Consider the following 26959-nt stretch of genomic DNA (forward strand, 5'->3'; position numbering starts at 1 on the left):
GACACCTAGAGGAAAGCCTGGAAAACCACCTGAGGTAAAACTGACACGCCAAGAGGCCAGGTCTGGGCCTGCGCCAGCCCAGGGCTCGCCACTCGCACCTGCGCAGTCGTTGCGGGGGGCGGGGCGCTTCTGCTGAATGCTCCTCAGCGTTGGCTTTTCTCGCGCTGTTAGAGGAACGTTTGGTGAGAAGTGAGAGTTCTCCCGGGAACTGTGTTCAAAAAGCCTTGGCGCTTACAGGACTACTAGGTAAATGAATGGGAGGGCAACTCTCTGGCAGGCTGAGGTTAGCATCACGGATCTGGACGCCCAGACCTCTCAGCTCTTGCCAGCAGCTGGGGGAAGGAGTGAGGACGACAGAGGTAAAGACTAGTGAGAGTGGAGAGGAGCGGTAGGCGGCAGGGAGCAGGGCATGAGGAAGCCTGGGGCCTGGGTCTTGGCGGAGGCTTTGGCCGGAACGCCTTCGATTCCGGAACCCTAAATTCTTATAAGCTGGCTTCCAGTCGGGCCCCAGTCTTCGGTCGGACGTTCTCGCTTCTCTGGGGAACTCTGGATAAATATGGAAGGCCAGGCGGCTGCTGGGAGCCTCAGACTGATGGCCCCTGGAGGTGCGTTGTCCAGTACGATGGCCCCCTAGCCACTGTGGCAACCCGAATTAAATGTAAATTATACACTGGATTTTAAAGGTAGTATCCCACAAGAGCTGTATCTCTGGAAATTATTATGATTACGAGTTGAAATGATATTTTGGATGCATTGGGTCAAGTAAAACGTCAAGATGAATTTTGTCCTTTGTTTACTTTTTTAAAACGTTGCTCGAAACTTTCAAATCATGCGTGTCTCCCTGCCCTATTTGTATTCCATCCATTATCATGTTTAATGTTCTCAATAAGCCTGTAAGATGGTCATTACCCTCCTTGTATTGAAGATGATGAAACAAGGCGTTAAGTTACTTGTCCGAATTCGTGCCACCAGTAAGGGATGGAGGTGGAAGGGCCCAGGCAGCTTTGACTTCTAGAGCTTCCTGTGTTCCAATGTTTTTTGTATGCTGTTTTTTTTTAGGGGGGGCCGGTGGAGCGGTGTACCGGAGATAGAACTCTGGGGCCCTCAACCACTGAGCCACATCCTCAGCCCTGTTTTGTATTTTATTTAGAGATATAATCTCACTGAATTGCTTAGGGACTCGCTGTTGCTAAGGCTGGCTTTGAACTTGGGATCCTCCTGACTCAGCCTCCCAAGTCACTGGGATTATAGGCGTGAGCCACTTCACATGGCTTGTATGCTGTTTTGAGAGGCCAGACAGAAATGTGAGCACCAGGCTTTGGAAATGGACTCTGGTTCCCATCTCATTTAGCTCCTGAGTGACTGATAACCCTGAGCAAGTTACTTAACCTTTCTGTGCCACATTAAGATTGCATGTTTAAAATGTAACTTCTTCTACCCTATGAGATCTTTGAGAACATTGCTAAGAAAATGTACATAGAGTACCAAGCAAAATTTATGGCACATATTAGTTTTAGTTCGTCCATGGCTAAAGGATAGGTTAACTCTTTGCAGGTTGATAGATTAATTCTTTTTTCACTCATTAGAGCTCAGCTGAAAAGTCACGTAATCAGGGAACTGTTCCCTCTTGTTATAGGCTTAGATACCACCTTAGTTACAGCTCTCCCTTTTGCACTTATCACACTTGTAACATTATAGTTTAGTTATTTGATTTGATGCCTTTCTACCAATGTACTATAAAATTCAAGAAGACAAAATATTTTCTAGTGTTTGGATCATTATTTTATCCTCAACACTAAGCGCATTGTCTGACATGTAATAAAATTCCAGCAAATTTTTTGAATGAATGAGAACTAATGTTTTGGCTTCCTTGTGTATTCCTTAATGGGAGGCCTTGAGGTTAACCTCATTTTTATTTTGATAGATGGAGATAATAATAATGGCTTAACATGGGCTCATGAAGAGCATTAAATGAGATGATGTATTTGAAGCACTTCTTTTAGCAGGAGGTAAATCCCCAACAAATATAAGTTATTGTTAATAAAGCAACAGTTAGCTGGCTAGCTTCACTGTATATAGGTTTTGAAAAGGTCTTGCATTTTAAAGTAGTCCGCACTGGTTAGTTTATGGTATCTATTTTACCCTATTATAAAACCCTATATCTCCTACCTACTGATTCTCAGTTAAGAACTTTGTTTTCTAATTCAGTGATAAGTGAGGCATTTAAAAGGTCACACTAGGGTTGGGGATGTAGCTCAGTGGTATAGCACTTGCCTAGCATGGGCCAGGCAGGCCCTGGGTTCAATCCCCAATACCCTGCTACCAAAACATAAATGAGCAAAAAACCAACTAGGTTTACTTCAATATACTCCCTACTATATCTCCCTAGTTAATCAGTATCTATATTGTATGCTTTGTTTTCATTTTAGAGAAGATATCCATGCTACATTCTCAGTACATTAGACCTCATCCTCTAGTCAAGGACATCACTCTGGCAGTTCTCCAGTATCTCCTATGTCATCTTCTGTCATGAATTTATCCTAGGGTATACACACATATTGTTTTGTATCTTTAAAATAGTAAGTAAATTTGTCTCTACTTCCATTCTAGCTACTATCCTATTTGCTTTTTGAAGCAAAACTGTATTTTCTGTCACTTTTTCATCTCCTACCATTCTCTATCATACTCATTTCAAGTGGGCTTTTACCCCATCTTCCCACCAAAATTCTCTTGGGGTCACCAGTGACCTCCATAAATTCAAAATCCAGTGGCCAATTTGACTTAGCAGCAGCGTTTGATATGAGCTCTCCTACCTCCTTAATACACTTTGTTTATTGGCTTCTAAGACAGCACATGCTCTTGATTTCCTCCTTACCTCACTGTTAACTCCTGAATATACTTTACATCTTTTTCCTCACCTTCTAGTAGGGTTCAGTCCTTCGTCCTCTTCTCTTTGTTATGTTCATCCTCTGTTGATACTCAATCTGAAGGACTTGTGCTGATAACTTCCAAATTTATATCTCTAGCCTATACCCCTCTCCTACATATATATTCATTCAGCTGCCTGCTTGACATATTTCATGCAAAACTTGAAATCCTGGTCCCCCTGGCCCCCCAAAAACTTTACATCAATATCTCAAATGAGGGCAACTCCATTCTGCTAGTTGCTCAGGGCAGAGCCTTGAAGGTATTTTTACTTTTTAAAGGCATTTTTTATTTTGCTATATTCCATATATAAGAAAATCATGTTGGCTTTACCTTTAAAATATAGGTAGAATCTGGGCATTTCTCACCTACTATGCCACCACCTAGCATGAGGCATTATCTCAGATGGTCTCTCTGCTTCCAATTTTGTTTCATTCTAACTATTCAACACAGCAGTGAAATGATTCTCTTAAATTTTACCAAATTGTCTACTTCAGACTTGGAAGTGACTTCCCATTTTACACACGCTAGAAGCCAAACTCTTTATAATGGATTGATCTGCCGGCTCCTTTATTATCTGTGACCTAAGTTCTAGCTCATATCTTGGACTCTTTTTCCATATTAGGGTTTCCCATCTGCCTGGAACATTTCTTCCACACAATGATGCATACCTATTTCCCATCTTTTGCCTCCTATTTACACCACCTATCTCTTTTGAGCTTTTTTTTCCCTTCCAATTCTATTTTCTAATGTATTTAATTATTATGCTGTTACTTATTATTTTCCCCTCTTGGAATGTAAGTTTAATGAATGAGTAACTTTGCCAATTTTGCGCCATAATGATCTGAAGTGCCCAGAATGAAGCCTAGCTAATGGGGCATTCAGTAAATGTTTGTTAAATGCATGATTCTATAAAATTAAGACATAGGGAATCATCTGATGCTCTATGAAAGCAAAGTCCAGTTTCAGTTTGGCTTAAAGGGACTAGGGCCAAAGAGGAAGGGACAATAAATGAGGTTAAGTTAAAGTACAGTTATCCTATGTATAAACTTGTAAGGCTTAGCCTGGAAATTGCTCTGAACATAGTTTCTATTTACATACTCTGTTAAGAGTAATTAGAAAAATACTGTGAATCTGTTTCCAATGAAACAAATACATTCAGCAAAGTAGTACTACTATAAAAAATAAGACAGGATATTCTTTACTTTATCTTGTGAGTCTGATTTAAAACTGTCTTTTTATACTCTTAAGTAGCAGTCATGCATGCATACCATAAAGTTTCTTGGTTTCTGTCATTGCTCTCTTTTTACTTTGATTATTTGACAGTAACACAATTATGAGACTAATTCTACCTTAGTAATTATGGACATTTAACATATAACAATTGAACAATTGAATAGTTTCCTAATGTTGAGTTTCTTAGGAGCACAATTGAGTGTATTTTTTTTCTGTTCTTTTTGGTTTGGTCTCAACTCAAGTAAAAAAATTATCAGAACAATTTTTGCTCTTAGAACAAGAATGCAAATTTAACTCCTTACAAGTCAGGAATAAAATCTCAATATTATGTTTTTATATGATAGTAGCACTGGGGATACATGGTTCCTTTATTATTGGTTTTATTGTAGGGGGCTTTTTTGTTTAAGCTCAAAAAATTGTATTTCTTCTATTTATAATAGTCTAAAAACAGGAAAAGAACATGGAGGCAGATATTGCAGATCTTCGAAGCAAGCTCAAAGAGGTTGAAAAAGAGCAACTAAAAGCTGCACAGTATGGTTTACAACTATTGGAGAGCCAAAGTGAATTACAAAATCAATTAGATAAATGTTGTAATGAAATGATGACGATGACTGAGGTAAGACTATGGATTCCTCTGTTTGTGAGGGTGTGCTTAGCTATTGAAGGTTTATTTTGTCTAGCAGTAATTATTTTATTTTCTGAAGATCTAATTTCCTATCTATGCCATTTTCATTAAAGGTGAATAAGTTAATGAATTCCTGATATTCTTTCCAAAGCAGTGTCTTCTGAGTTTCAATTATGTTTACTCTTTCTACCACAATTTACCTACCATATTTATCACTAAGTTTTGTTTGTCCACACTCTTCATAGGTGACCTCACTTATTTTGGAGCTTTGAATATCATTTAAATGCCCCCATAGTAGTTTAGTGACCTAAACTGTTTAATTAACAATTAATTAAGAGTTCAAGGGAGGAGCAATAGTCCTCCCTTGAACTCTTAATTAATGTATTCAATTGCCCACTTAAGAGTATCTCAAACTTGATATAAACAAACAGAATATTTAATTCCCTGTCTACTAATCAAACATTCTCTGTCTTTAGTTTATTTATTTAGTAAATTGAATGACATTCAGTTGCTTGACCCAAAGATCTAGAAGTCTCACATTTAGTCCACAAATTCTTAGGGACCTTATTTATAAAACATCTATCTAGGCCACTGTCTTCTTTCTCCCAGCCTTCTACAGATTGCCTGCTCCATCATTGCCATTCAGATCATTCTTTCTCAATGTAGAATCATTCTTTCTCATGGAAAAGCACAAGAGATCATGTCATTTCCTTTCTCAATCTGCATAAGGCTTTCAATTGTATTTACAAAAGACAGTCTGAGGGTTTATACATCCCTATGTGATTTGACTTCTGCTGGACTTTTGCAAACATAGGAAACTGCTTTTCCTTGTTCAGGCTATCCTAGTCTTGCCTTATGGGTTAAATGAGCTCCTTCCTCCTGCTTAGTTGTTCCTCACCCACTCTTCATAGATTGAATCCTCAATCTTCAGATTTCAGTTAAATGTCATAGAGTCCAGCCCTAACTAAAGTCGGCATCACTCACTCTTTTGTGGGGGGAGTTCAGGGTGTATAATTACCAGGGATTGCACTCAGGGGCACTTAAGCCACATCCCTAACCCTGTTTTGTATTTTATTTAGAGACAGGGTCTCACTGAGTTGCTTGGCACCTTGCCTTTGCTGAGGCTGGCTTTGAACTTGTGATTCTCCTGCCTCCCTCCTGAGCCACCAGGATTACAGGTGTGCACCACTGCACCTGGTAGCATCACTCACTCTTAATTCTTTGCAGTACTAATTATCTCCAGGATTGCAAGGTCGTTAAGAATTTTGTCTTGTTCACTGCTATATTCTCTAGTGCTTTGCACACAAATATTTATTGAAAAAATGAATAAATCAGTTTAATTTAGTAAATCCTCAGTTGTATAAACTAAAATTGAAAATTATAAATATAGCAGGTAAAAGTTACTAATGACAGCTCTTGTTTTTCCATATGGTACTGTTCTTGACCACGAGCTCAATACCTAATTATAAAGCAAAGCAAAGAATTAAAAATCTAATAGTAGAAAATAAAACCATGTTATATATAATTATTTGGAGAAATAACTTATCAAAAGTGGAAGTGCTTTTGGAGAAATAATGTTACTTGTTTTAGGTCTTTTTTCTAGTTTCATTTTATCTTATACTTTAAAGCTTCATGAAGGAGTTTGAACTAATACTTCTCTGTCAATGCCTTCTATGGGGTAGTGAAGCAATTACCATATCTCTATCATGAACTTTACCATACAGTAGGCCCCCTCCTTATTTCTAGTTTCACTTTTCTTAGTGTGGATTACCTCTGGACAACTGTAGTCTAAAAATATTACATAGAAAGTGCCATAAGTAAATAATAAATTTTAAATTGCATGCCATTCTGAATAGTGTGAGGAAATCTGGTGCCATCCTACTTTATCCCACCTGCTCCACCTCACTTCCTCTCCTCACCTAGGCATAGTACAATGAGATATTTTGAGAGAGATCATATTCACATACTTTTATTACAGCATATTATTATAATTGTTATTAGTTATGTTACCAATCTCTAACTTGCCTAATTTAAAATTAAAACTCATCAAGATATGTGTGTACATATGTATATATGGAGTTTGGTTCAACTTGTGGTTTCAGCTATCCACCTAGGGTCTTGGAACATCCCCTGCATATAAAATGCAAATGATATCTGATCGTGTGTGGAGCTCAGACACCTGAATGATCTGACTAGTTAAACAGTTATTCACTTTATGATGTTCTCTGCATCAGAACATAGTATGTAAGCATGTGTCCTAATACTTTAAAAACCAATGTAGACATTACTTTTTTCAGGAAGTGTATTCTGAACTAGCACTTACCAGTTACTGTGACTTAATGTAATTGCTGAATTGTGTGTTTATTGTTCCTTTAGACATTGATCCTCCTTGAAGTCAGGCATCATTTTTTATATTTATCTGAGTTTCTCTGTTACCTGGCATATTTGCTGGGTTCTTAGTAAGTATGTGTGGAATAGATGGAAGGTTGAATGCCTAAGACTTTGTTTCTGGTCTTTTGTTACCAAAAGTCCCTTTACTTTTTCGTGTTCTCTATCAGATGGACTCCAGATTTGAAGGTTGTGCTATCAAACTGTTCGAAATAATAAGTAGCTTATTTTCCTAATCGTCAAACAAATGCCTAGTTTTGGGTCAGCATGAGATAAGACATGCTGCTGTGACAGTTGATAATGTAGCCAAAATCAGGGACATTTTAACATAGCCTGATGGTACTCATCATACAAAGTTTTATTCAGATTTTGGAATCCAGAGAATGCCTCCCCAGTTACGTTTTGCATTGCGGGTAACTGGGGCATCAGAGCCCCAGATTGGAAAGTGGTTACCTTGCATCTTTTCTAGAGTTGATGCCTGTACTAACTTCAGCCTGAGTGTTTTTGACATTACTGTACTTTCAGAATATACCTTAGGGATTCACTAAAACTGATGAGCTACAAAGTTATTCCAGATTTAACATGTGGTTGTACCTCAGAAAGCAGCAAGTGTATGAAACAGAAATAAGCCAGTTGAAGGTTAGAACTGATTATATGTAATAGTTTTAAGTGATTTTTTTTATGTAATTGAATTGTAATTGAATCTATTTTCAGAATTATGAACAAGAAAAATATACTCTTCAGAGAGAAGTTGAGCTCAAGAGTCGCATGTTAGAAAGTTTGAGCTGTGAATGTGAAGCTATTAAGCAACAACAAAAATGCAGCTAGAACAATTAGAAGAGCAGCTAAACAGAAGCCATGGACAGGAAGTGAATGAACTAAAAAACAAGGTTTGAATATATGTATGTTTTCAGAGCAAAAATACCCCATGTTGATGCAACCATCTGTTAATGTAAGGTGATAAAGATTTTTCTCAAGTATCACTGTGAAAATAGCATAGATCAGTTTTCTGTCATTTTAATGTTGAGAGTAGAAACACTGAGAAACAAAAACTTATAAAATGACTTATAAAAGTGAGAATTGTATCAATATAGCCTTCTAATTACATATAATTTTCCAATTTTGATAACAGCAATTTTTTATGATCCATTTATTTAGTAACTATTGAGGCATCCTTGGTCATAGTCAAGCAGTCTCCTTTCAGAAAGAGTGGTCCCTTAGCCTTTACTGTAGCTAGTGGTGTGCTTTGTAATTCTGTAGAACAAATCAGTACTTCCTTATAAATTACTATATATTAGTATTGATACCTTATAACTTATTTTTTGAGGAAAAACATGATCCAGTTCTCAAAATATATTTTTAAGGGAAATCCTATTGTTAATTCCATATTACTGATGAGAAAACCAATGTTTAGGTAGATCAAGCAAATTGGACAAGGTGAGAGCTAGAAATTGTTAGTTGTGAATTTAAGCAAGTTTTCCTCACACCAAATTCTGTGTCACTGAGTGTCTACATAATCTGATGACACATTACATACTAGCTCCACTTCATACATAAACACGAAATAGACAACAGCTGTTCATGAATGCCCATTCCTTTCTAGCACCCCCACCCATCCAGCCTTCAGATTGCTACTTAAGAATCCAGAACTTCACCATGGCTCCTCTTTGTTTGGAATCCAGACTTTTACAAACCCTTTCTTTCAAAACTCGCTTGACTTTTTATTGTCTTCTCAGAAGTCTCTTTCAATTTTTAGATTTTTTTATGTAACATCTTCTAAGATTTTTTTCCATGTCTGTGTACAAGCTATACTGCTGCCTTAATTCTTTATTGATTTAGCTCTAAGTGTTTTTCTATTTTTAGTAATGAAATCACATATTTGAGTTGGTTTATTTTTTCCTAATAGACAGTAAAACAAACAAATAATGCTTTTGTGAAATACATAGTCATCCTGCACATTACTGACAAATAGTCTAGCTTGTCTGGAACTAATCTGGTTTTAGACAGTAACGACTGGTAATGATGCATTTTCATTTCTCCTGGTGGGTTTTTTTTTTCATGTAGCTTTCATTACATAAACAAATGTAGCAGTATAGGGGATATTTTTTCAAGGCCTGAAGTAAGGACCAACTGTAGAGATGGCTTAGGTGGTAGAGCAAAGAGTGTATCAATACAAAATTTTCAGTCTTACTGATGTTCTTAAATCACTTTTGCCAAAAGTTTGGCTTTTTTTTTTCTCCCAGTACCTTTCTCTTCTCATGTTGAATTTATCGGCCTGTTGTGGGGATTTGGCCAACAGAATCTTGATGTAGGCTACTGTGGCTCTAGTCCCCACCATCCTCTCTCCCCTAGACTGTTGTGGTAGCCTTCCAATCAGGCGTCTGCTTCTGCATGGCTGGTCACAGCATCGTGTACACAGCTACACAGTGCTTCTGGTAGCTTTAATGCATCCAAACCACTTGGATGGCTAGAATGGACTGTTTATAAAACAAGGTGGGTCACTATTGGAGTGTCCTTGGAAGCTCTACTAGTTTCTTGTACAAGTTTAGATCATTCGGTGATATTTTACAGAAAGAAAATACCTTTTGATTTATAAAATTGCGATTTTTTTTTTACTTTAGATAGAAAAACTGAAAGGAGAGTTAGATGAAGCTAGGCTTGGTGAAAAGCAGCTAAAGCACAAAGTAGACCACCAGAAGGAACTCCTGTCTCATAAATCGGAGGAACTACGGATGATGTCTGAGCGAGTCCACGAAAGCATGTCTTCAGAGATGCTGGCTCTTCAGGTCGAGCTGACTGAAATGGAAAGTGTGAAGGTAATTTTTATGGCATGTGTTTTCTTAGATTTTTAAATTTTTCTTTTGCATACATTTTATGTGTTTTTATAATAATTCTAATGAGCTAGTGTGGAGGAAGAAATGTTTTTTTGACCTACTTTTATCTAACTATCCAAAAAATGTTTTATGTAGTTTAGGTGAATTACTTTATTTAAAAAAATAGTATTAGGTGACCTGATTAAATGAGGCAGACAGTACCTTTAGATTAATGAAAGCTCTGAAAGGACATAGACATTTTCTGATCCTAGTTTGTGTCGTAATACAAAATGTTAGTACAGTGGAAGTTGAAATTTGTGTGAACATAGATTTTTCATTTCAGACTATGAGTCATTAAAAATTAAAGCCCTGAATTCACAGTCAGAAAGAGCAGTCTCTAGAGCCTTTTGTTTGGTTCCCTGTTGAAAAATTAAGTAATTTTTAAAATTTTAATAGGTATCTTACAACTTTGACAGGTTTTTGTAGTTTTAATTTGAATGTGAACCACTACAGATAAGTTAGCTGAGCAACTGCTAAATGAAAGCATTTTCAAGAGAATTTTGTCTTTCAATTTCTGTTGAATAGAATGCTCTCAAGGAAGAAGTGAATGAACTACAGTACAGACAGGAACAACTAGAACGTCTTAGTACTAACTTAATGCGCCAGGTAGACCGACTTAAAAAAGAAAAGAGCGGGAGAAAGAAGCAGTTTCATACTATAATGCCTTAGAGGTATTATGATTACAGTAGTATTGTTTCCAGTTTTTAAATTGTTTTCATGCTAATTTAATCTCTGCTAGCTAAATTATTTTCTTTTGAATTTAGAAAGCTCGTGTAGCAAATCAAGATCTGCAGGTGCAATTGGGCCAGGCCCTCCAGCAAGCCTTGGATCCCAATAGTAAGGGCAACTCTTTGTTTGCAGAGGTACTTACAAGTATTCTAATAATTGAATTGGGTAAACTATTATTTCATTTAGTACAAGAACAATTAAACATATCAATATTTTCCAGGTAGAAGATCGAAGGGCGGCAATGGAACGCCAGCTTATCGGTATGAAAGTCAAGTATCAGTCACTAAAGAAGCAAAATGCATTTAATAGAGAACAGATGCAAAGAATGAAGGTGTGGAATTACCGCTCTTAAATGTTTGTTAAAACTACTTCATATTAGCATTATATAGATAAATATATCACAAAATCCATCTTTTCCTTCAAGGGGTATACTTTTATATTTTTTTCTAGAACTGAATGATTTTTTAAAAAATTAGAAATTCCAGGTAGATCATAAGATACTTTTATGTTTTCAAAAAGTTAATCTTGGAAAAACATTAATGTGTTTAACAACTACTAATTGTTTATTTTAATGATCATTCACTAACCTTGCCAGGGAGGTTTAAATCTTTATAGAATAGGGAAAAGGAATTTAAAAGTGTTTGTTTCTCTCTTATTCTGAATCTTTCTGGGTTCCCGCATCAAATGAGACTAGCTTTTGCCATTTCTCACTTCTCATGAAGGCTTATTTTAGATGGAAATTTGAACTATTTAGGGTTCTCTTTTCTTGCAGTTCCTCAAAGCATGTAATCAACCCCTTTAATTTTAAGGGTTTTGTTGGTTGTTGCTGCACACAAATAAGAAGTAACAGAAAACCTTATGGCAATTAGAAAGATTCCAAGATTATAGCAGTCCTTAGAATTCCAATGTATGGTCTGTTCTGCCTGATGTTCCTAAGGTGGTGTTTGGAAGAAAGTTTAGATTTTTTTCTTCAAGATGTCAGTATTACCAGAGAACTGAGAAAAGTCACTGATTGAACTTGAAATTAGATGGACTGGATTGAAGCATAGTTGTCATTTGCTAGTTGTGTTACCTGGGACATGTATTCTGAGAGCATCTAAAAGGCATACCTCATTTACAATGTAGAGGTGATAGAACTTGCCTCTCAGAACTGTCTTGGGGTTAAAGTGTAGAAAAATACTCATATGGTACTTCCCATTCTTATCATTGTGAATATCATGTTTGTGACTGAGCTGCTTAACAATTTCCCCTACTTAAGTAAAGCTAATGGAGAATTTTGAGAAATCGCTTTAACAGGAGTTAGTATAGGTGGTGAATAGCAGGCCACATTTATCCAGGCTTACTTACCAGTTAAATGACACCCTCTGGACCACAGTCATGCTGTTCAATTTTGTATCACAAACTAGGTAAAACTATATTAAAGACTTCAGATATCATTAAAAAGTAGAAGTACTCCAAAGTTATGTCTACAACAAAACTAATTGATGTATATTTTCCAATTATTAGACTAGAAATAACTAATTAGTTTTCAAAACAAGTTCTAAATAGTATTAGTACAAAATACAAATTGTTCCAGAAATATGCTTATCAGAATATCTCAATTTTGTTGTGGTGGGGGGATTCTAGTTACAGATTGCTACATTGCTACAGATGAAAGGATCTCAAACTGAATTTGAGCAGCAGGAACGGTTGTTTTCCATGTTAGAGCAGAAGAATGGTGAAATAAAACATCTTTTAGGTGAAATTAGAAATCTGGAGAAATTTAAGGTATGCATAATATCTTGAAAAGATGTGGCTGGATTTTTATTTGAATATCTTAAATTTTCAGTTTAAATAGGTTTCTCATCGTATAATTGCGTTTCAGTTTCAGTACATATTGACCCAATCTTTAAATTATTTTTTTCTTGTCTCTGCTTTTCAGTATTATTGACCATGCTTCTTTTACTAAAGCAAAGACAAACCAATCTATTCTATTTTTGTTGTTATTATCTGGTTATTGTTTGTAAGTACCTATATCTTTAGTGTACAACTCAGTGAGTTTTAACATATATATGTTTATATACGCACACACACACACACACATTTATATCTGTATATGTATATTCTTACAATTACTATCAGATTACATAAAATATTCCTAGCACTCCAGAAAAGCCCCATTGAAATGAAGTGCTCCCACCTCCTAACTTTGTGTCAACATTATGTGAACATTCTGTTGAACTTCATATAAATTGAATCATGTAATATATATACCCTTGTTTCTGTCTTCTGCTCAGTGTTATGTCAGTGAGATTTCTTGCCTGAATGTCATCAGTAATTATTTTTTAGTGCTATCTGTTCCATTAATTTTAGAGCTTTGTCAGTTCAACATTGTATATCCACTGGAATTTATGGATATCTTTAATAAATTCTAATAAATTTATTTTATTTTGCAATTAGTGCAACCTTCCAGGAAAGTGAAAGTACTCCTACATGCCTTTGACTCAGAGCTCCCTATTTCTTATTTGTACGCTTGATTTATAACTTTTTCTGTTTTTATATTTTTTTTCTTAAATTTTGAGACTGAGTTCCAAACTAGACGTCCTTTTACCCCTAAGCACCATGATGTTATTGGAGATATAAGCAAATGGTCAAAATTACAAATTAACATTGATATGCATTGAACCATGCTATTAACCAAGCTACTTTTTACATTTTGCCAGTTATCATTGATACCCTGTTATGGTTTAGATATGAGATGTCCTTCAAAAGCTATTGTGTTAGTGCAAGAATTTTTAGAGGAGAAATGTTTGGATTATGAGAGCTTTAATCTGATCTGTGGATTGATCCACTTAAATGGATTAACTGAGTAGTAACTTTAGGCAGGTAGAGTGTGACTAGAGGAGTTAAGTTACTGGAGGAGTGACTGGAATTTTGTCCCTGGTGAGCAGAGAGCTCTCTCTCTCTCTCTGCTTCCTGATTACCATTTTCTAAGCTACTTTCCTCCCCCACACCCTTTCACTATGATATTCTACCTCACCTTGGGCCCAGAGCAATAGAGTTGGCCATCTGTGGATTGAGACCTGAAACCATGAACCCCAAGTAAACTTCTCCTTACATTGTTCTTGTTAGATCTTTTGGTCACCGAGACAAAAAAAAAAAAAAAAAAAAGCTGATGAAAACATACCCTAAGCAAATTTTAAAAGAAAAAAAAAATCTAGTGTTTTCAATTCTAGGGCCTAATCCAAGGTTGCATGTTTTACCATGAAGTCTCTTCAGTCTTCCTTAATCTGGAACAGTTTCTCTTTCTTTATTTTGACATTTTTGAAGAAAAATTTGTTTATATGACTTTATCTCTGTTTCTTTTAAAAACTATTAAAAGTATTATAATTTTAGCTAAATTTGCAGTGTGTCACTTGGCAGGTATATGTAGTCTATCCCTGGGGCTTTGTGCTATAATTTGAAAATTGTGACCTTAAATTAAGAGGATTTTAAAAAGTGCAATCTCTGAAATTCTTTGCAAGTTTTTAAACATTTGCTTTTTTTTTCCAGTAAAGAAAATATTCAAAGAGTGAATCAGAATATTTAAAGCGTGGATACCAAAAATAACCTCAAGAATCTCCTCTCTTTTTTCGTATTTTTCCATTGTATAGCTTTGTCATACCAGAATTCAACCCCAAAAGCATTTGCTTCTCTCATTCTAAAAGCCAGGAGAGTGAAATCCTAAGACAGGTATAGTTGGGACTCAGAGATATGAGTGCGAGTTAGATCTGGATTCAGAATCTAGCTCTTGATTTACTTGCCGGTAGTACCTTGAGCCACTTTTCTTACCTGAGGAAGGACTGGTGGTTATTGTACCTACTGCACTCAGGTAAGTGGGTGGATCTTTGAAGAGTATTTGTCAAAGGATTAGAGATTAACATGTGGCTGCTGCTACTGTTAATAAGCATACAGTAACCTAATTTGTTATGTAAGTAATAAGAATTTTTGCTTTCTTTAGCATTTATATGAAAGTATGGATTTAAAACCTTCAGGCAACTCTGGTGCTCTGGAAGATAACACCTATTATACAGATTTACTTCAGCTAAAGCTTGAGAACTTAAAGTAGGTGTCTGGGTTGGCAGATGGAAGATAAAGACTTTTTATTTATTTTAATAGATGGTATTCAAATATTAACAAATTTTTAAGTTCAAATTGCCAAAAGAAATTTCCACAGAAAAGAAAGTCAATAACATGTCTTTGTGTAATACATGAGTTTTATGCAAGATTTAATAATTACTAATTACTGAAGAATGCTTTTAGTAAATAATTTGTGTTTAGCTTTTTAGATTGGTAAGTAAAAAGGACTTTCATGTAGAAAATATTCTTATAATCCAAATTTCTCAAGAATAAGTATCTCATAACTTAAAGGGAATTTATGCATGAATCACCTTGGAATAATGCATGAATTTTGGCAGCGGGGGATGCTATTGTTAAACTTTAATTATTTGTTGTTTCTTTGTTACTAGAAATCCCAAAGAAATATATTTTTAACCAAGTGTTCAAATATAAAATTAAAGATTCATCCCACTAAGTTATTCTCAAAATTATATATTAACATTCCTTGGTTCTTCTTTTCTGTTCCTGTAGCAAAGAAAATGAAAGCAGCAAAAGTGAATTGTCCATACAGCGGAGGAAAGCATTGTTTGAGAGCCAGCGGGCCCTGGATATCGAGCAAAAACTTTTTGCAAATGAAAGATGCCTTCAGCTTGCAGAAAGTGAAAATATGAAACTGAGAGCTAAGCTAGATGAATTAAAGCTGAAGTATGAACCTGAAGGTATGCAAGTTTCGTATGTTTTTGTCTTTTAAGTCCTAAGTAGCACTGAGAAAGTGTATCAACATTTTTTTCAAACTATAGCTTTTAGCAAATCTCATTACAAACCAATTTTGTGGTTATCAATCTGTAGTTAATAAGGGAAATTTACAGCTGAAAAATTCAAAGGGGACTAGGTATGCATGAATGTGATATGTGGCTTTTTTGCATGTCTAGGCTTCATCATACTGTCACTTGAGGCTTATCCACTTAAAATAGTAGCATATTTTCATACCGAAAAGTTAAATAAGCAGCTAATGTTGGAAGTTATGCTAATTCAGATTATTTATAGAAGATCTAAACACAGTTTAGGTTTAAGTGCTTGTGATTATTCTTCCGCCGATGAAAGTCTAGGAGGCATTGCAGGATTCAGACTCCTTTTGTGTTTGTCTGCCAGTATCCCATTGAGCAGAGTTGATTTATGTGGCCTTGCTGTCACAGCAAGGCAAGATTGAGAAAATCCAATCTTGATTCTCAGGGGCCATGTTCCAACTAAATATTGGGAATTCTATATTTTTTATTGACATATAATAATTGGACATTTATTATGTTTCTATTTATATATACATTGTGTAATGATTAAATGAAGGTAATTAGCATGTGATCACCTTAAATATTCATTCTTCATTGAGAACACTCAACTTCTACAAAATCAACCTGGTTTGGATTCCACAGATGAATAGGAACGTGTAGTGTTTCCCTTTTTGTGCCTGACTTATTTCATTTAACACAAGATCCTTAGGTCATTCAAGTTGTCACAAATGACAGGATTTCATACCTTTTTTATGAATGCATAGTATTCCATTACTTATACATATCACATTTTCTTTCTCCATTTATGGGAGTTCAGATATCTGGAAAAACACACACACACACACAAACACCTAGTATTGGGATTGCTGGGTCACATGTTAATTCTATTTTTAATTTTTGAGAAACTTCCATACTATTTTCCATAATGACTACTAATTTATAGACCCACTCACAGTATATGAGAGTTCTCCTTTCTCCATATCCTCACCAGAATTTTTTTTTTCTTTTGGATAATAGTTATTCTAGCTTGGGTGAAATAGTTTCTCATTGTGGTTTTAATTTGCATTTTTCCTGATGTTTAGTGATTTAGTGGTGTTGAGAATTTTTTCGTAAACCTCTGTATTCTTTAGAAAAATGTCTGTTCAGGTCTTTTGCCCATATTTAAAATCAGATTATATGAAGGGTTTTTGCTATTGAGTTCTTTTAGTTCCTTATAGATACTACATAGTAATGCTTTGTCAGCTGTATAATTTGCAAGCAGTTTCTTCTATTCTGTAGTTTTTCTTCACTTTGTTGATTGTTTTCCTTGCTATAGAAACTTTTAGTTTGATATTATCCGGTTTGCTTATTTTTGCTTTTGTTTCTCTTGCTTTTGAGGGATTGTCTAAAAAACATTTGCCCAGACCGAGGTCATGTAGCATTTCCCTATGTTTTCTTCAAGTAATTTTATAGTTTTTAGTTGATTTTTGTATATGATAAGAGAGAAGTCTGGCACAAAAAGACAAACACTACATGATCCTATTCATCTGTGAAATTTAAAAAAGGTTGATTTTGTAGAAGTTGAGAATGTTCTCAATGAAGAAATAATGAATATTCATGGTTCTACATGTTTTCTCAGCACCATTTATTAAAGGACTGTCCTTTCCCCAGTATGTGTTCTGAGCTCCATTGCTCTCTTCACTGTTTTTGTGCCTGTACCATGCTATTTTGGTCAGTTTAGCACTGTAGTATATTTTGAAGTCAGGTACTAGGATTGTTCCAGTTTTGTTCTTTCTGCTCTTTGACTATTTGAAATTTTATTGTTTAAGACAAGTTAGGATTATTTTTTTCTTTTTCTGTAAAGAAAATTATGGAATTTTGATGAGGATTGCATTGAATTTGTAGATTGCTTTGGGTAGAATGAATATTTTAACAATATTAATTCTTCTAGTTCATGAATATGAGATATCTTGCCATGTTTTTCTGTCTTTTCAATTTTCACCAGTGTTTTATGGTTTTCACTGTAGAGCTCATTCATCTCCTTGATTAAATTTTTTCCTAGGTATTTTATTTCACTTTTTTTTAAAACCATAGCTTTTATAAATGGGATTACTTTCCTTATTTCTTTTTCAGATAATTTGCTATTTTTGAATGGAAACACTACTGACTTTTATATATTGGCTTATATATCCTTACTGTATTTATTAGTTCTAATAGTTTTTAAGTAGAGTATTCAGAATTTTCTGTAAAAGATTGTATTATCTGAAAACAGGGACGGTTTCCTTTACAATTCGGCTGCCTATTATTTCTTCCTTTTATCTAATTTCTCTGGCTAGGACTTCAAGTTCTGTGTTGAGTCATAACAGTGAATGCTGGTGGCATCCTTGTCTTGTTCCAGATCCTAAAGGAAACACTTTGATTTTGACCCTGTTAAGTATGATGTCTGTGGGTTTATCATCTATGGCCTTTAATATACTGAGATGTGTTCCTTCTATGCCTAATTTATTTAGAGTTTTTATCAAAAAAGGATGTTAAGTTTTATCAATTTTTTTCTATTGAAATGGTCCTATGGTGTTTGCCCTTTTGTCTGAAATGTGATATATCAGCTTGTTGATTTGTGTTTTAAGCCATTCTTTGATCCTAGGGTGAATTCCATTTGATCGTGGTATTTAATTATTTTGATATGCTGTTGCCTTCTGCTCTCCAGAAATTTTTTTTTCAGGTTTTCCAATTTGTTTGTATTTACTAATTCTTAAAATTCTTTGTTTCTGTGAGGTCAGTTTATGTTTCCTTTTTCACCTCTGATTTTTTAAAATTTATTTGAGTTTTTTTTTTTTGTCTGGCTAAAGATTTATTCATTTTGTTTATCTTTTCAAAAACCAATTATTCATTTATCTTTTATTTTCTTTTTTTTCCTCTATTTTGGTTATTTGTGCTCTGATCCTTACCATTTATTCCTTCTACTAATTTTGGTCTTATTTTTTTTTTTATTTTTTTCTAGTTTATTGAGATGAGACATTGAGATCTTCCTTCTTTTTTTAAAAAAAATTTAAATTGTTTTTGAACCTTTATTTGGTTTATATGCAGGGCTGAGGATTGAACCCAGTGCATCTTACGTGCTAGGCAAGCACTCCACCACTAAGCTGTTCTCTTCCTTCTTTTTTTGAAGTAGGAGTTTATTGCTATAAACTTCCTTCTTAGAATTGCTTTTGCTGAAAGCATAAAGTTTTGGCATATTTGGTATATTTTCATTTTTACTTGTGAAAAGAAATATTAAATTTATCTTTTAATTTCCTCATTGACTTATTGGTTGCTTCTAAGTATGTTTAATTTTTACATCTTTGTACAGTTTCTGATGTTCTCTTTTGTGGCCTGACATGATACCCTTGAGAACATTTCATGTGCAGTTGAGAGGAATGTGCTGCAGCTGGTGCATGGAAAGGTCTGTAACTTCTGTTAGCTCCATTTGGTCTAGAGTACAGTTTAAATCTGATGTTTCTCTGCTGGTTTTCTGGCTAGATGCTCTTCCATTGCTAGAAGTGGGCTGTTAAAGTACCTTATCACCGCAAAAAAATTGCTGCCTATCGATCTACATTTAATAATGCTTGCTTTATGTATTTAGACATATTTACAATTGTTGTATACTCTTTTTTTGTTCTGTAATGGCCTTGTCTCCTTAGTTTTTGACTTGAAGCATATTTTATTTAAGTATAACCACTCCTACTCTCTTTTGGTTTCCATTTGAATGGAATATCTTTTTTCATTTGTTCACTCTATCTATTCCTTACAAGTGAGTGTCTTGTAGGCAGCAGAGTCAGATTTGGGTACTGTCATGTAATTACTTGTTTTCTGGTTGTTTTGTACATCTTTGTTCTTATCTTCCTGTCTTCCTTTGTTAAGTGATTTTTTTTTCCTATCAGTATGTTTTGATCCCATGGTTTTTATTTTCAGTGTATCTATTTAAGGTTTTTGCTCTGTGATTACCATGAGGCTTTCACAGAACATCTTATAATTACAACAGGTTATTTTGAGCTGCAACAACTTAATTTCAAAAGCAAAAAAGAAAAAAAGCCTTCTACTCTTCAACTCCATTTCTCTCCCATATTTTGAGTTTTTGATGTTAAAATTTACATCTTTTTATATTACATATCCCTTAGCAGATTACTGTATTTGTATTAGTTTTGTCCTTTAGGCTTCTTACTAAGGATATAAATGGTTTACCTCCCCTAGTTCCCGTGTTATTTTGGATGTATCTGAATGCTCACTTTTACCTGTGGGTTTTTATACCTTCAGATGTTTTCATATTAGACATTCTCATCTTTTTTTTCTCTCTTTGCATTTGAAGAACTCCCTTCACCCTTTCTTGTAAGATAGTCTGTTGCCATGAGTGCATTCAGGTTTTGTCTGGGAAGGTCTGTCTTCCCTTTACTTCTGAAGAAGCTTTGGTGGGTACATTATTCTTGGTTGGCAGATGTTTTTCCTTCAGCAGTTTGGATATCATCTCATTCCCTTATGTCCTTTGGGTTTTTGCTGAGAAGTCCACCAGTCATATTAGAATTCCCTTCTGTGTCACTTTCTTCTTTCTTTCCTCTTGCTGCTTTCATAGTCCTCTTTGTCTTTGACCTTTGAGAGTTATTTGGGTTGAATCTGATTGGCAACCTTTGATTATCCTGTAATTGGGTGTTTGGATCTTAGATTTGGAAAGTTTTCTGTTATATTTTTGGATAAACTTAATTCTAACCTTTTGTCATTCTCTAGATCCTCTTGGACACCAATGACATAGATTTGCTGTTTTAATGGTGTCCCAGAGATCTCATGAATTTTCTTCATTCCTTCTCATTCTTTTTTCTCCTCTGTTTTCAAATAGCCTGTTATCAAGCTCACCAATTCTTTCCTCTTCTTGATCAGTTCTGCTATTAATGCCCACCAGTGGCTTTTTTATTTCATTTATTTATCAGCTCCAGAATTTGATTTTTAAAAATTATTTCAATCTGTTAAATGTCTCCTTATAAATTTTTCTTAATTGGTCCTTTGTTTTCTTGAAGTTTCTTGAGTTTTTTTTTAAACCAGATATTTTAAATTCTTTGTCTGCCAAATCATGCATATGAATGTCTTTTGGGTTTATCTTTGGCAATATGTTTTGTCCATTTGATAAGGACATCTTTCCTTGGCTCTTCTTAGTCCTTGTAACATATATCTTTGTCTCTGCATTGATGAATTAGGTATCTCTTCCTTTTTTTCCCCCAGTCTGGACTTGTTTGTGACTATTCTACTCCAGTAGGCTTGTTTAGACATTTTTAGCAGACTTCCTATGGTATTCCATTTCAGCATTAGAGGGCACCCTGAGCTCAGGTTAGATGCAGGTTTTTTGACAACTCTGCTGCTGGTGCAGTTTCCAACCTGGATGGACCCATGGGAGATTCATGGAGTACACTCAAGGCATGTGGGAGAGCCAGTCAGGCTCTTGAGTCCAGAGGATCTATGAACCCCGCCTCCAGCAGTAAACATTTCTAAACATTCTATCTGCTAGCATGTCTCCTCTGGCAGGGATGGAGGGCCAGTGCCAAGTTCTGTGTTCTAGTTCGAGCCCTACTTCTCCTTCCTTCTAGCTGGTCTCAGGAGCATCCCATGGAGTATTCTCAGTGCTTGCTGTGAGCCCATGCAGTGAGACTCCCACAGAGGGACTCTGGTGGTGAGGAAGTCAAATATCTATTTTTCTTGCTTACTTTTTTCAGTGTATACACTGAGTTCTGGGGGCTTTCTGCAGGTGGTACCATGAAAGCTTGGGGAGAAAGTGTTGCAGTAACAGGGAACCTTTCCCCTTGTGGGCTTCACAGTCTAACTTACCTTTTCTAGTTTTCTTAGTTCTTGTGAATGTATTTTTGTGGCATATAGTTATTTAGCTTGGTCGTTCTGTAGGGGATTTATCACTGGAGATTTCTACCCGACCTCTTCTCTTACAGTTCTAGCCTTTAAGGAAAAATGTTTGGACAGTTATTAGAGCAAGTCACATCACCAACAAAAAATAGCCCAATACACCCTCTGCCTCTTGTATACTACAAAAAATGAACTTTACTATGTATAAATTTTAAAATAAAAGGGCAAATGTAAAGAAGTCCATGAATGTGATGGTCCTAACTCCCTCCCCTCCCCAAAAGGTATTGTCAACATGTTTTAGGTTAAGGATTCTCAACGGGTTTCTGCCCCCGCCCTATTGACAGGCTGAACTCTGTTCATTGTGGTCAATAGTGGGAAAAATGTAAACAATGAGAAGTTTTTTATATTGTTTTAAAAGACTTATCTTTCTTTTGTCCTTTTTCTCTTCCCTGATCCTAGTAAGCTCCTGTGAGTAAAAATTACCCATTAGGAATTTCAGGGGTAGTGTGCTGAACTGAACACAGCAAAGGGACAGGAGGATGGTTAGTAAATCCAGATGATCTGGGTTTCAGAGGAGCAGCAAGGGATATCCAATATTTAGAGTTTGACCTGTTCTTTTCATTTAATCCTTGTAACAGACAAAGCAAAGTAAGTATTTTTAATCCGCATTTTACAGATTTAGAAACCTTAAAATGTAGGATGATTAAATACTTTCCTAAGGTCATCCAGCTGCTAAGTGCCAGACTTGATCCTAAACTCCCTGACTGTTTGCCACTGCATCTTTATCTCCATGGCACCAAGGTCACCCTTAGGAACCATCTCCCCTTAGAATTTTTTATCAAAATACCACAAGAGAACATTTTATTCATTCTTAGAATTCCTGTATTGAGTTCCCAAGGAAAAATTTATGCTCAAAATAATCTATAAAAGCTTTTATTAATGCAGTCTATGAAAAAGAAAGAAAAAGAAATAGATTTCAGTGAGGTGATGAGTGGATTTTGAAAGAATAGAAAAAAGGAAAAGACTTTATGTATAACCGCTCTCCCTTGGTCTGTCTTTTGTTTATTGACTGGATTTTTCTAATGGTTTTCATTCTTAGAGAAAATCGAAGTTCCTATACTCAAAAAGAGGCGGGAGGTGCTACCTCTGGATGTGACCCCTGCTGAAGACAAATGTGCCAGCGGTGCTGCCGGGGAAGGAACTTCTAGATTCCCACCTCACAAGGAGACACAGTCCTATCCTAACCCTTCAGAAGGTGACTTGCAGTTAGAAAAGTCAGTATCTGCAAACACTCCCACTGCCCCTCTCTCTCCTCACAAAAATCTGCCCGTGGATGTGCAGCAGCCAAAGAAGGAGAAGAAATGTGTGAAGCTTGCTCAAGCCTTAAGTGAAAGAAGTGAGAACACGCCCGGCTCTCTCAGGTTAGTGTCCTCTTTTCAAGTCAGCCAGCAGCCCTCCCTTTCTCTCCCTTCTCGCTGCATGAGCTATGCTCTTTGTCTCTTTATCTGTCTTCTCAATATTGCATGCAGTCTAATCCCCCAGTTTCATCTGCCTGCCTTCAACTTCTCTAAAACTTTGAGAAAGACAAAAATGATTGCAAGGGGAAAGGACTCCTGAAGAAGGGAGTCATTAGAAAGCCACACATCTCTCTTGTTGGTTTGAATAAATGTGCTATTACTTTTCTCCTAGTAAAGGAGTAGCCATGAAGGAACAATCAACTTACCTTCTCAAAGGTTTTACAGTAGTCTGAAGACAGTTTAGTTAAGAAAATGTAGGTGAAGTTTTCTATGGCTTTTGATGATGTTTATACCAGTCCTTCAGACATTACTTTTAATTATTTTGACATTTTTAAATATCCAAGGTAATTTGTTTCCATTTTTTCTAAAACATCAAAGCCTCCAATTTCTGCATAATTGAATTTGTGACTTAAAAGAGAAAGTGTCAGATATGTGTATCTGAAGGACCAGTTGAAGGGCCTTGTCCTTTAAAAGGAATAGAAGTGAGAAGGTAAGAGCAAGTGAACAGAGGGAAGAGGATGTAACTGGCTGCAGCTGGAGTTCTGGGCATGCACAGCAGGATCTGGGTAGGATAAACAGAAGTGAGTGAGGGAAATGGAGGGGAAATCAAGATGAAGGTTGTGTAATGCAATGGCAGGTATATTAAAAATAAATACTTTTAGACATGTAAAATTCAAACTTGTTTCTGTGAAAGTAGCCAGCTTGGGTTGTCTCCAATGAAGTGAGGTTTTTAAGGTGCTACTAGGGCTACTTTGTTCTTAGAAAGAAGGGAACAGAGTCAGGCATTTTCTGTGTGCATTTGATCGAAAAAGTAAAACAGTCCATCGTATGTAAAAGAACTTCCTTGTATGTTTTATCTGATTTTTCTTTAAATTTTCAGTGCTACTAAATGTACTCAACAATGATAAAACTCAAGCTGCTGTTGTTATTGTAAGGAAAACTAATTAATTATTTCCTTCCTTGAGTTTTTGTATAATGTTGTAAGTCACATAAAATAAGAGCTTGATATTCTTGAGGAAATGACAAATGGATGCTGACAGTACCCATAGTGCTAACTGTTCTAAGGCAAGTTCTGCAGGCCGTGCACGTGTGTGTGTTGCTCACTGTGGGAGTGTGCATATGGCCAGTGCGGGTTTGCGTGGCTCACCGTGTGGGTGTGTGTGTGGCCTGTATGGTCTTCCAGAGGTGGATTTCCAGAACCGATCAGTGCATATCTTGCCAGCTATGTTGCCTTCATTTCTTCTTCTGCCCTTTTGTGCTTGAAAAAAAATATTGCTTCAATGTATCTAATTAAATTGTTTGACTCAAATTGCATATTGGAAACTATTTGCCTTGCTAGTTAAACAAAAACAAATAAAATACCACAAAACATTTTATTTTTATTTATTATTTTTTTTTTTGCGTGTGTGTGAGTCCATCTGCTCACTGCAGACATTTCCAACCTTGTGTCTTGCATGCTTAACTTAAGATACACAATCTGAAGATGATTTTATAACAAGTGGCTTTTATTTGAAACTTCACTGTTGCATGCTTTATAAATTTAATTGATGCGCTTCTTTAAAGTGTTCGCAGGCCTATTTTATTATCTCTCCACTGTTTATATTTTTCTTTAACTATTCTCCTAGTTGAAACTCAGTTTGAGTGTGTTTTCATTGTCTGAGACAGACATCTGTGCAGCCAGGATCCCATGGTGTTTTCATCTTGTGCATGGGCCTTTTGTGTGTCATGTTATCTTTAAAATACTGCTCCAGCATTTCAATTTTTGTGTTATGTGTACTTATCATGATAGATATCTCATCAGATTTAATTCTTTAATCTAGGCCTTAACAGGCCTTTTTTATCAACCTTAACATATTTACTAGACATTTAAAAATCAAGTCTATTGATAAGAATAATTCCTTTCAAGAGTCATTTAGTATTTTAATGGTACTGGAGTCGACTAATTTTTTTCTTATTAAAAAAAATAGCACCATTCCTCCTTAGAGGCTCAATATATTACGGGTTTGTTTCTCTATTTTTTTCCTTAACTACATTTGAATTCAGAGTGGATGCTTTAATGCCTGTAGGTTAGCCGCTGAGTCAATGCTTCAAACAGACGTTAATGAAAGGAAAGAACCTGCAAGCAAATTGGAAAAAGAACCTTGTAAGAAATCACACCCTATTGTATACGTGTCCTCCAAATCCACTCCGGAGACCCAGTGTCCTCAGCAGTAAGGACTTCTCTCTGATCAGAGGGAGGTACTACTTGCCCTGAGGTTACTGAGGAGTTTAGTTAAGAGCCAGAGTGGTACCAGAGTTCTAGATACTCATGTCTCCTCATTGTATCAAGAGCCGGCATTTCCATGCTTCTCAACCAGGCTTTCAATTTTGATTGTGATCCTAAGGAGAGTTTCTTAAGTGATGACCCTTCATGGATCTTCTGTGATTCACACTGAATAAACTGTTAACGGAAGGAAGACTATACTTAATTTAAATCTACATACAGTGTAGTGTCTGGATTTTTTTCAAGTGAAGTGAATATTTTAACCTACCTTCAGAGCCATATATTTAGAGAATGAACTAATATACTATTATATTTTCGTATGTAATCTTTTTATGAACTTAGTTTTTCGATGTATTGTAAAAATAGGAAATTTGATTTGAAAATATATATTGTTATAGATTTTGTCAGTGTTTAAAGCACCTATATGTATCTTTATTTATGTTCACTTTATGACTGAAGCATATGAGACAAATAATTTTAAAATATGAAATAAAATTGCAACAATTTCTCCTCTTTGTGTTTTCTTATTCTGTGTGGATAACAGGGTATTATCAAAAAAGAATAAAGTTGTGGTCAAAAAAAGAAACTTCAGGGATTCTCAATTCCTTGATACCTATGATCTTACATATAAATATATGTATTTTATATATAACTTTATATTTTGTGAATATATACCTATATATTAAAAAAGATTTAATGCTAAACTTTCTAAATGAATATAGATTGGTTCATAGCAATTTCATGTATATTTTCTATAGGTGGGTGAATTAGGGTTCTTCCATGTACATATACCTACATATTTTCACATTCATTCATATTCACAAGCATTTCTGAATCCAATGTGATGAATTAGAAATGTTTCATTTAGTAAATTAAGTCTGAATAGAAATCTAGGAGCAACACACAAAGAGTTTGGGAAATGTTTTTTACAAAGAGACTTGCACAAATATTTAAAGAAATTAAGCAGCCAATTGAAGGTTGAAGAACTGGGTCAACAAGGTAATCTCATACATTGAGGCTCTGCCTTAATCCCTAGAAACTGAGGCAATTCTTTTGATCTTGAGTCTTCTAGGAATATATTGAAAAATCACTGCTGTAGATGATGGGAAACAAATAATGGATATAAGCAAAATAGTGTCCTCACTCAATTTATTTTAGTAAAAGCTTTGCGAAGTCATAATGGAAAATGGATTTAGAAAAAGCTACGAATGGAGGCCAGAAATGGCAAGGTTTGTCATTGGATAGTACAGTTAAATACACAATGAGACTGAGGCAGTAGGTCAGTAATATAAAATGAGAGTTGGATTCGAGATACAGTTTAAAAGGAACAGAATGGTCAATAAGTGTTGAAAATGAGATGTGGGACTCAGATATTTATGGATAAATGGTGGTGGTAATAGAATGTAGGAGTTGAGGGATTCAGTTCTAGTGGACTCTTTTACTCAAGTACATGCAGGGAGCTGGGCAAAATGGCGCACACCTATAATCCCAGCTGCACAGGAAGCTAAGACAGCAGGATTATAAGACACCATCTCAAAAATTAAAGGAGCTTGGGATGTACCTCAGTGGTAGAGCACCCATAGTGTGTATGATTTGCAAAAGTAAGTTTTTTTATTGAAACTTAATTTTGAAAGGAAAATGTGAACTAACATATAGCCTTGTTCTAACAGGCACATTTCTCC

General features: G+C 35.5%; 1 pseudogene across 1 annotated transcript; it reads left to right on the plus strand.

The window, feature by feature from the left end:
* Positions 1-217: 217 nt before the first annotated feature.
* Positions 218-25466, plus strand: LOC144372794 (protein Spindly-like; annotated as a pseudogene). The gene is made up of 12 exons (XR_013432674.1): positions 218-359; positions 4602-4777; positions 7889-8064; positions 9796-9990; positions 10573-10718; positions 10812-10910; positions 10997-11107; positions 12403-12543; positions 14756-14859; positions 15385-15572; positions 22597-22918; positions 25081-25466. The product of XR_013432674.1 is annotated as a protein Spindly-like (transcript).
* The last annotated feature ends 1493 nt before the right edge of the window (positions 25467-26959 follow it).

Source organism: Ictidomys tridecemlineatus, unplaced genomic scaffold (assembly GCF_052094955.1).
Source record: "Ictidomys tridecemlineatus isolate mIctTri1 unplaced genomic scaffold, mIctTri1.hap1 Scaffold_163, whole genome shotgun sequence".
In the NCBI taxonomy this organism is placed as follows: domain Eukaryota; kingdom Metazoa; phylum Chordata; class Mammalia; order Rodentia; family Sciuridae; genus Ictidomys; species Ictidomys tridecemlineatus.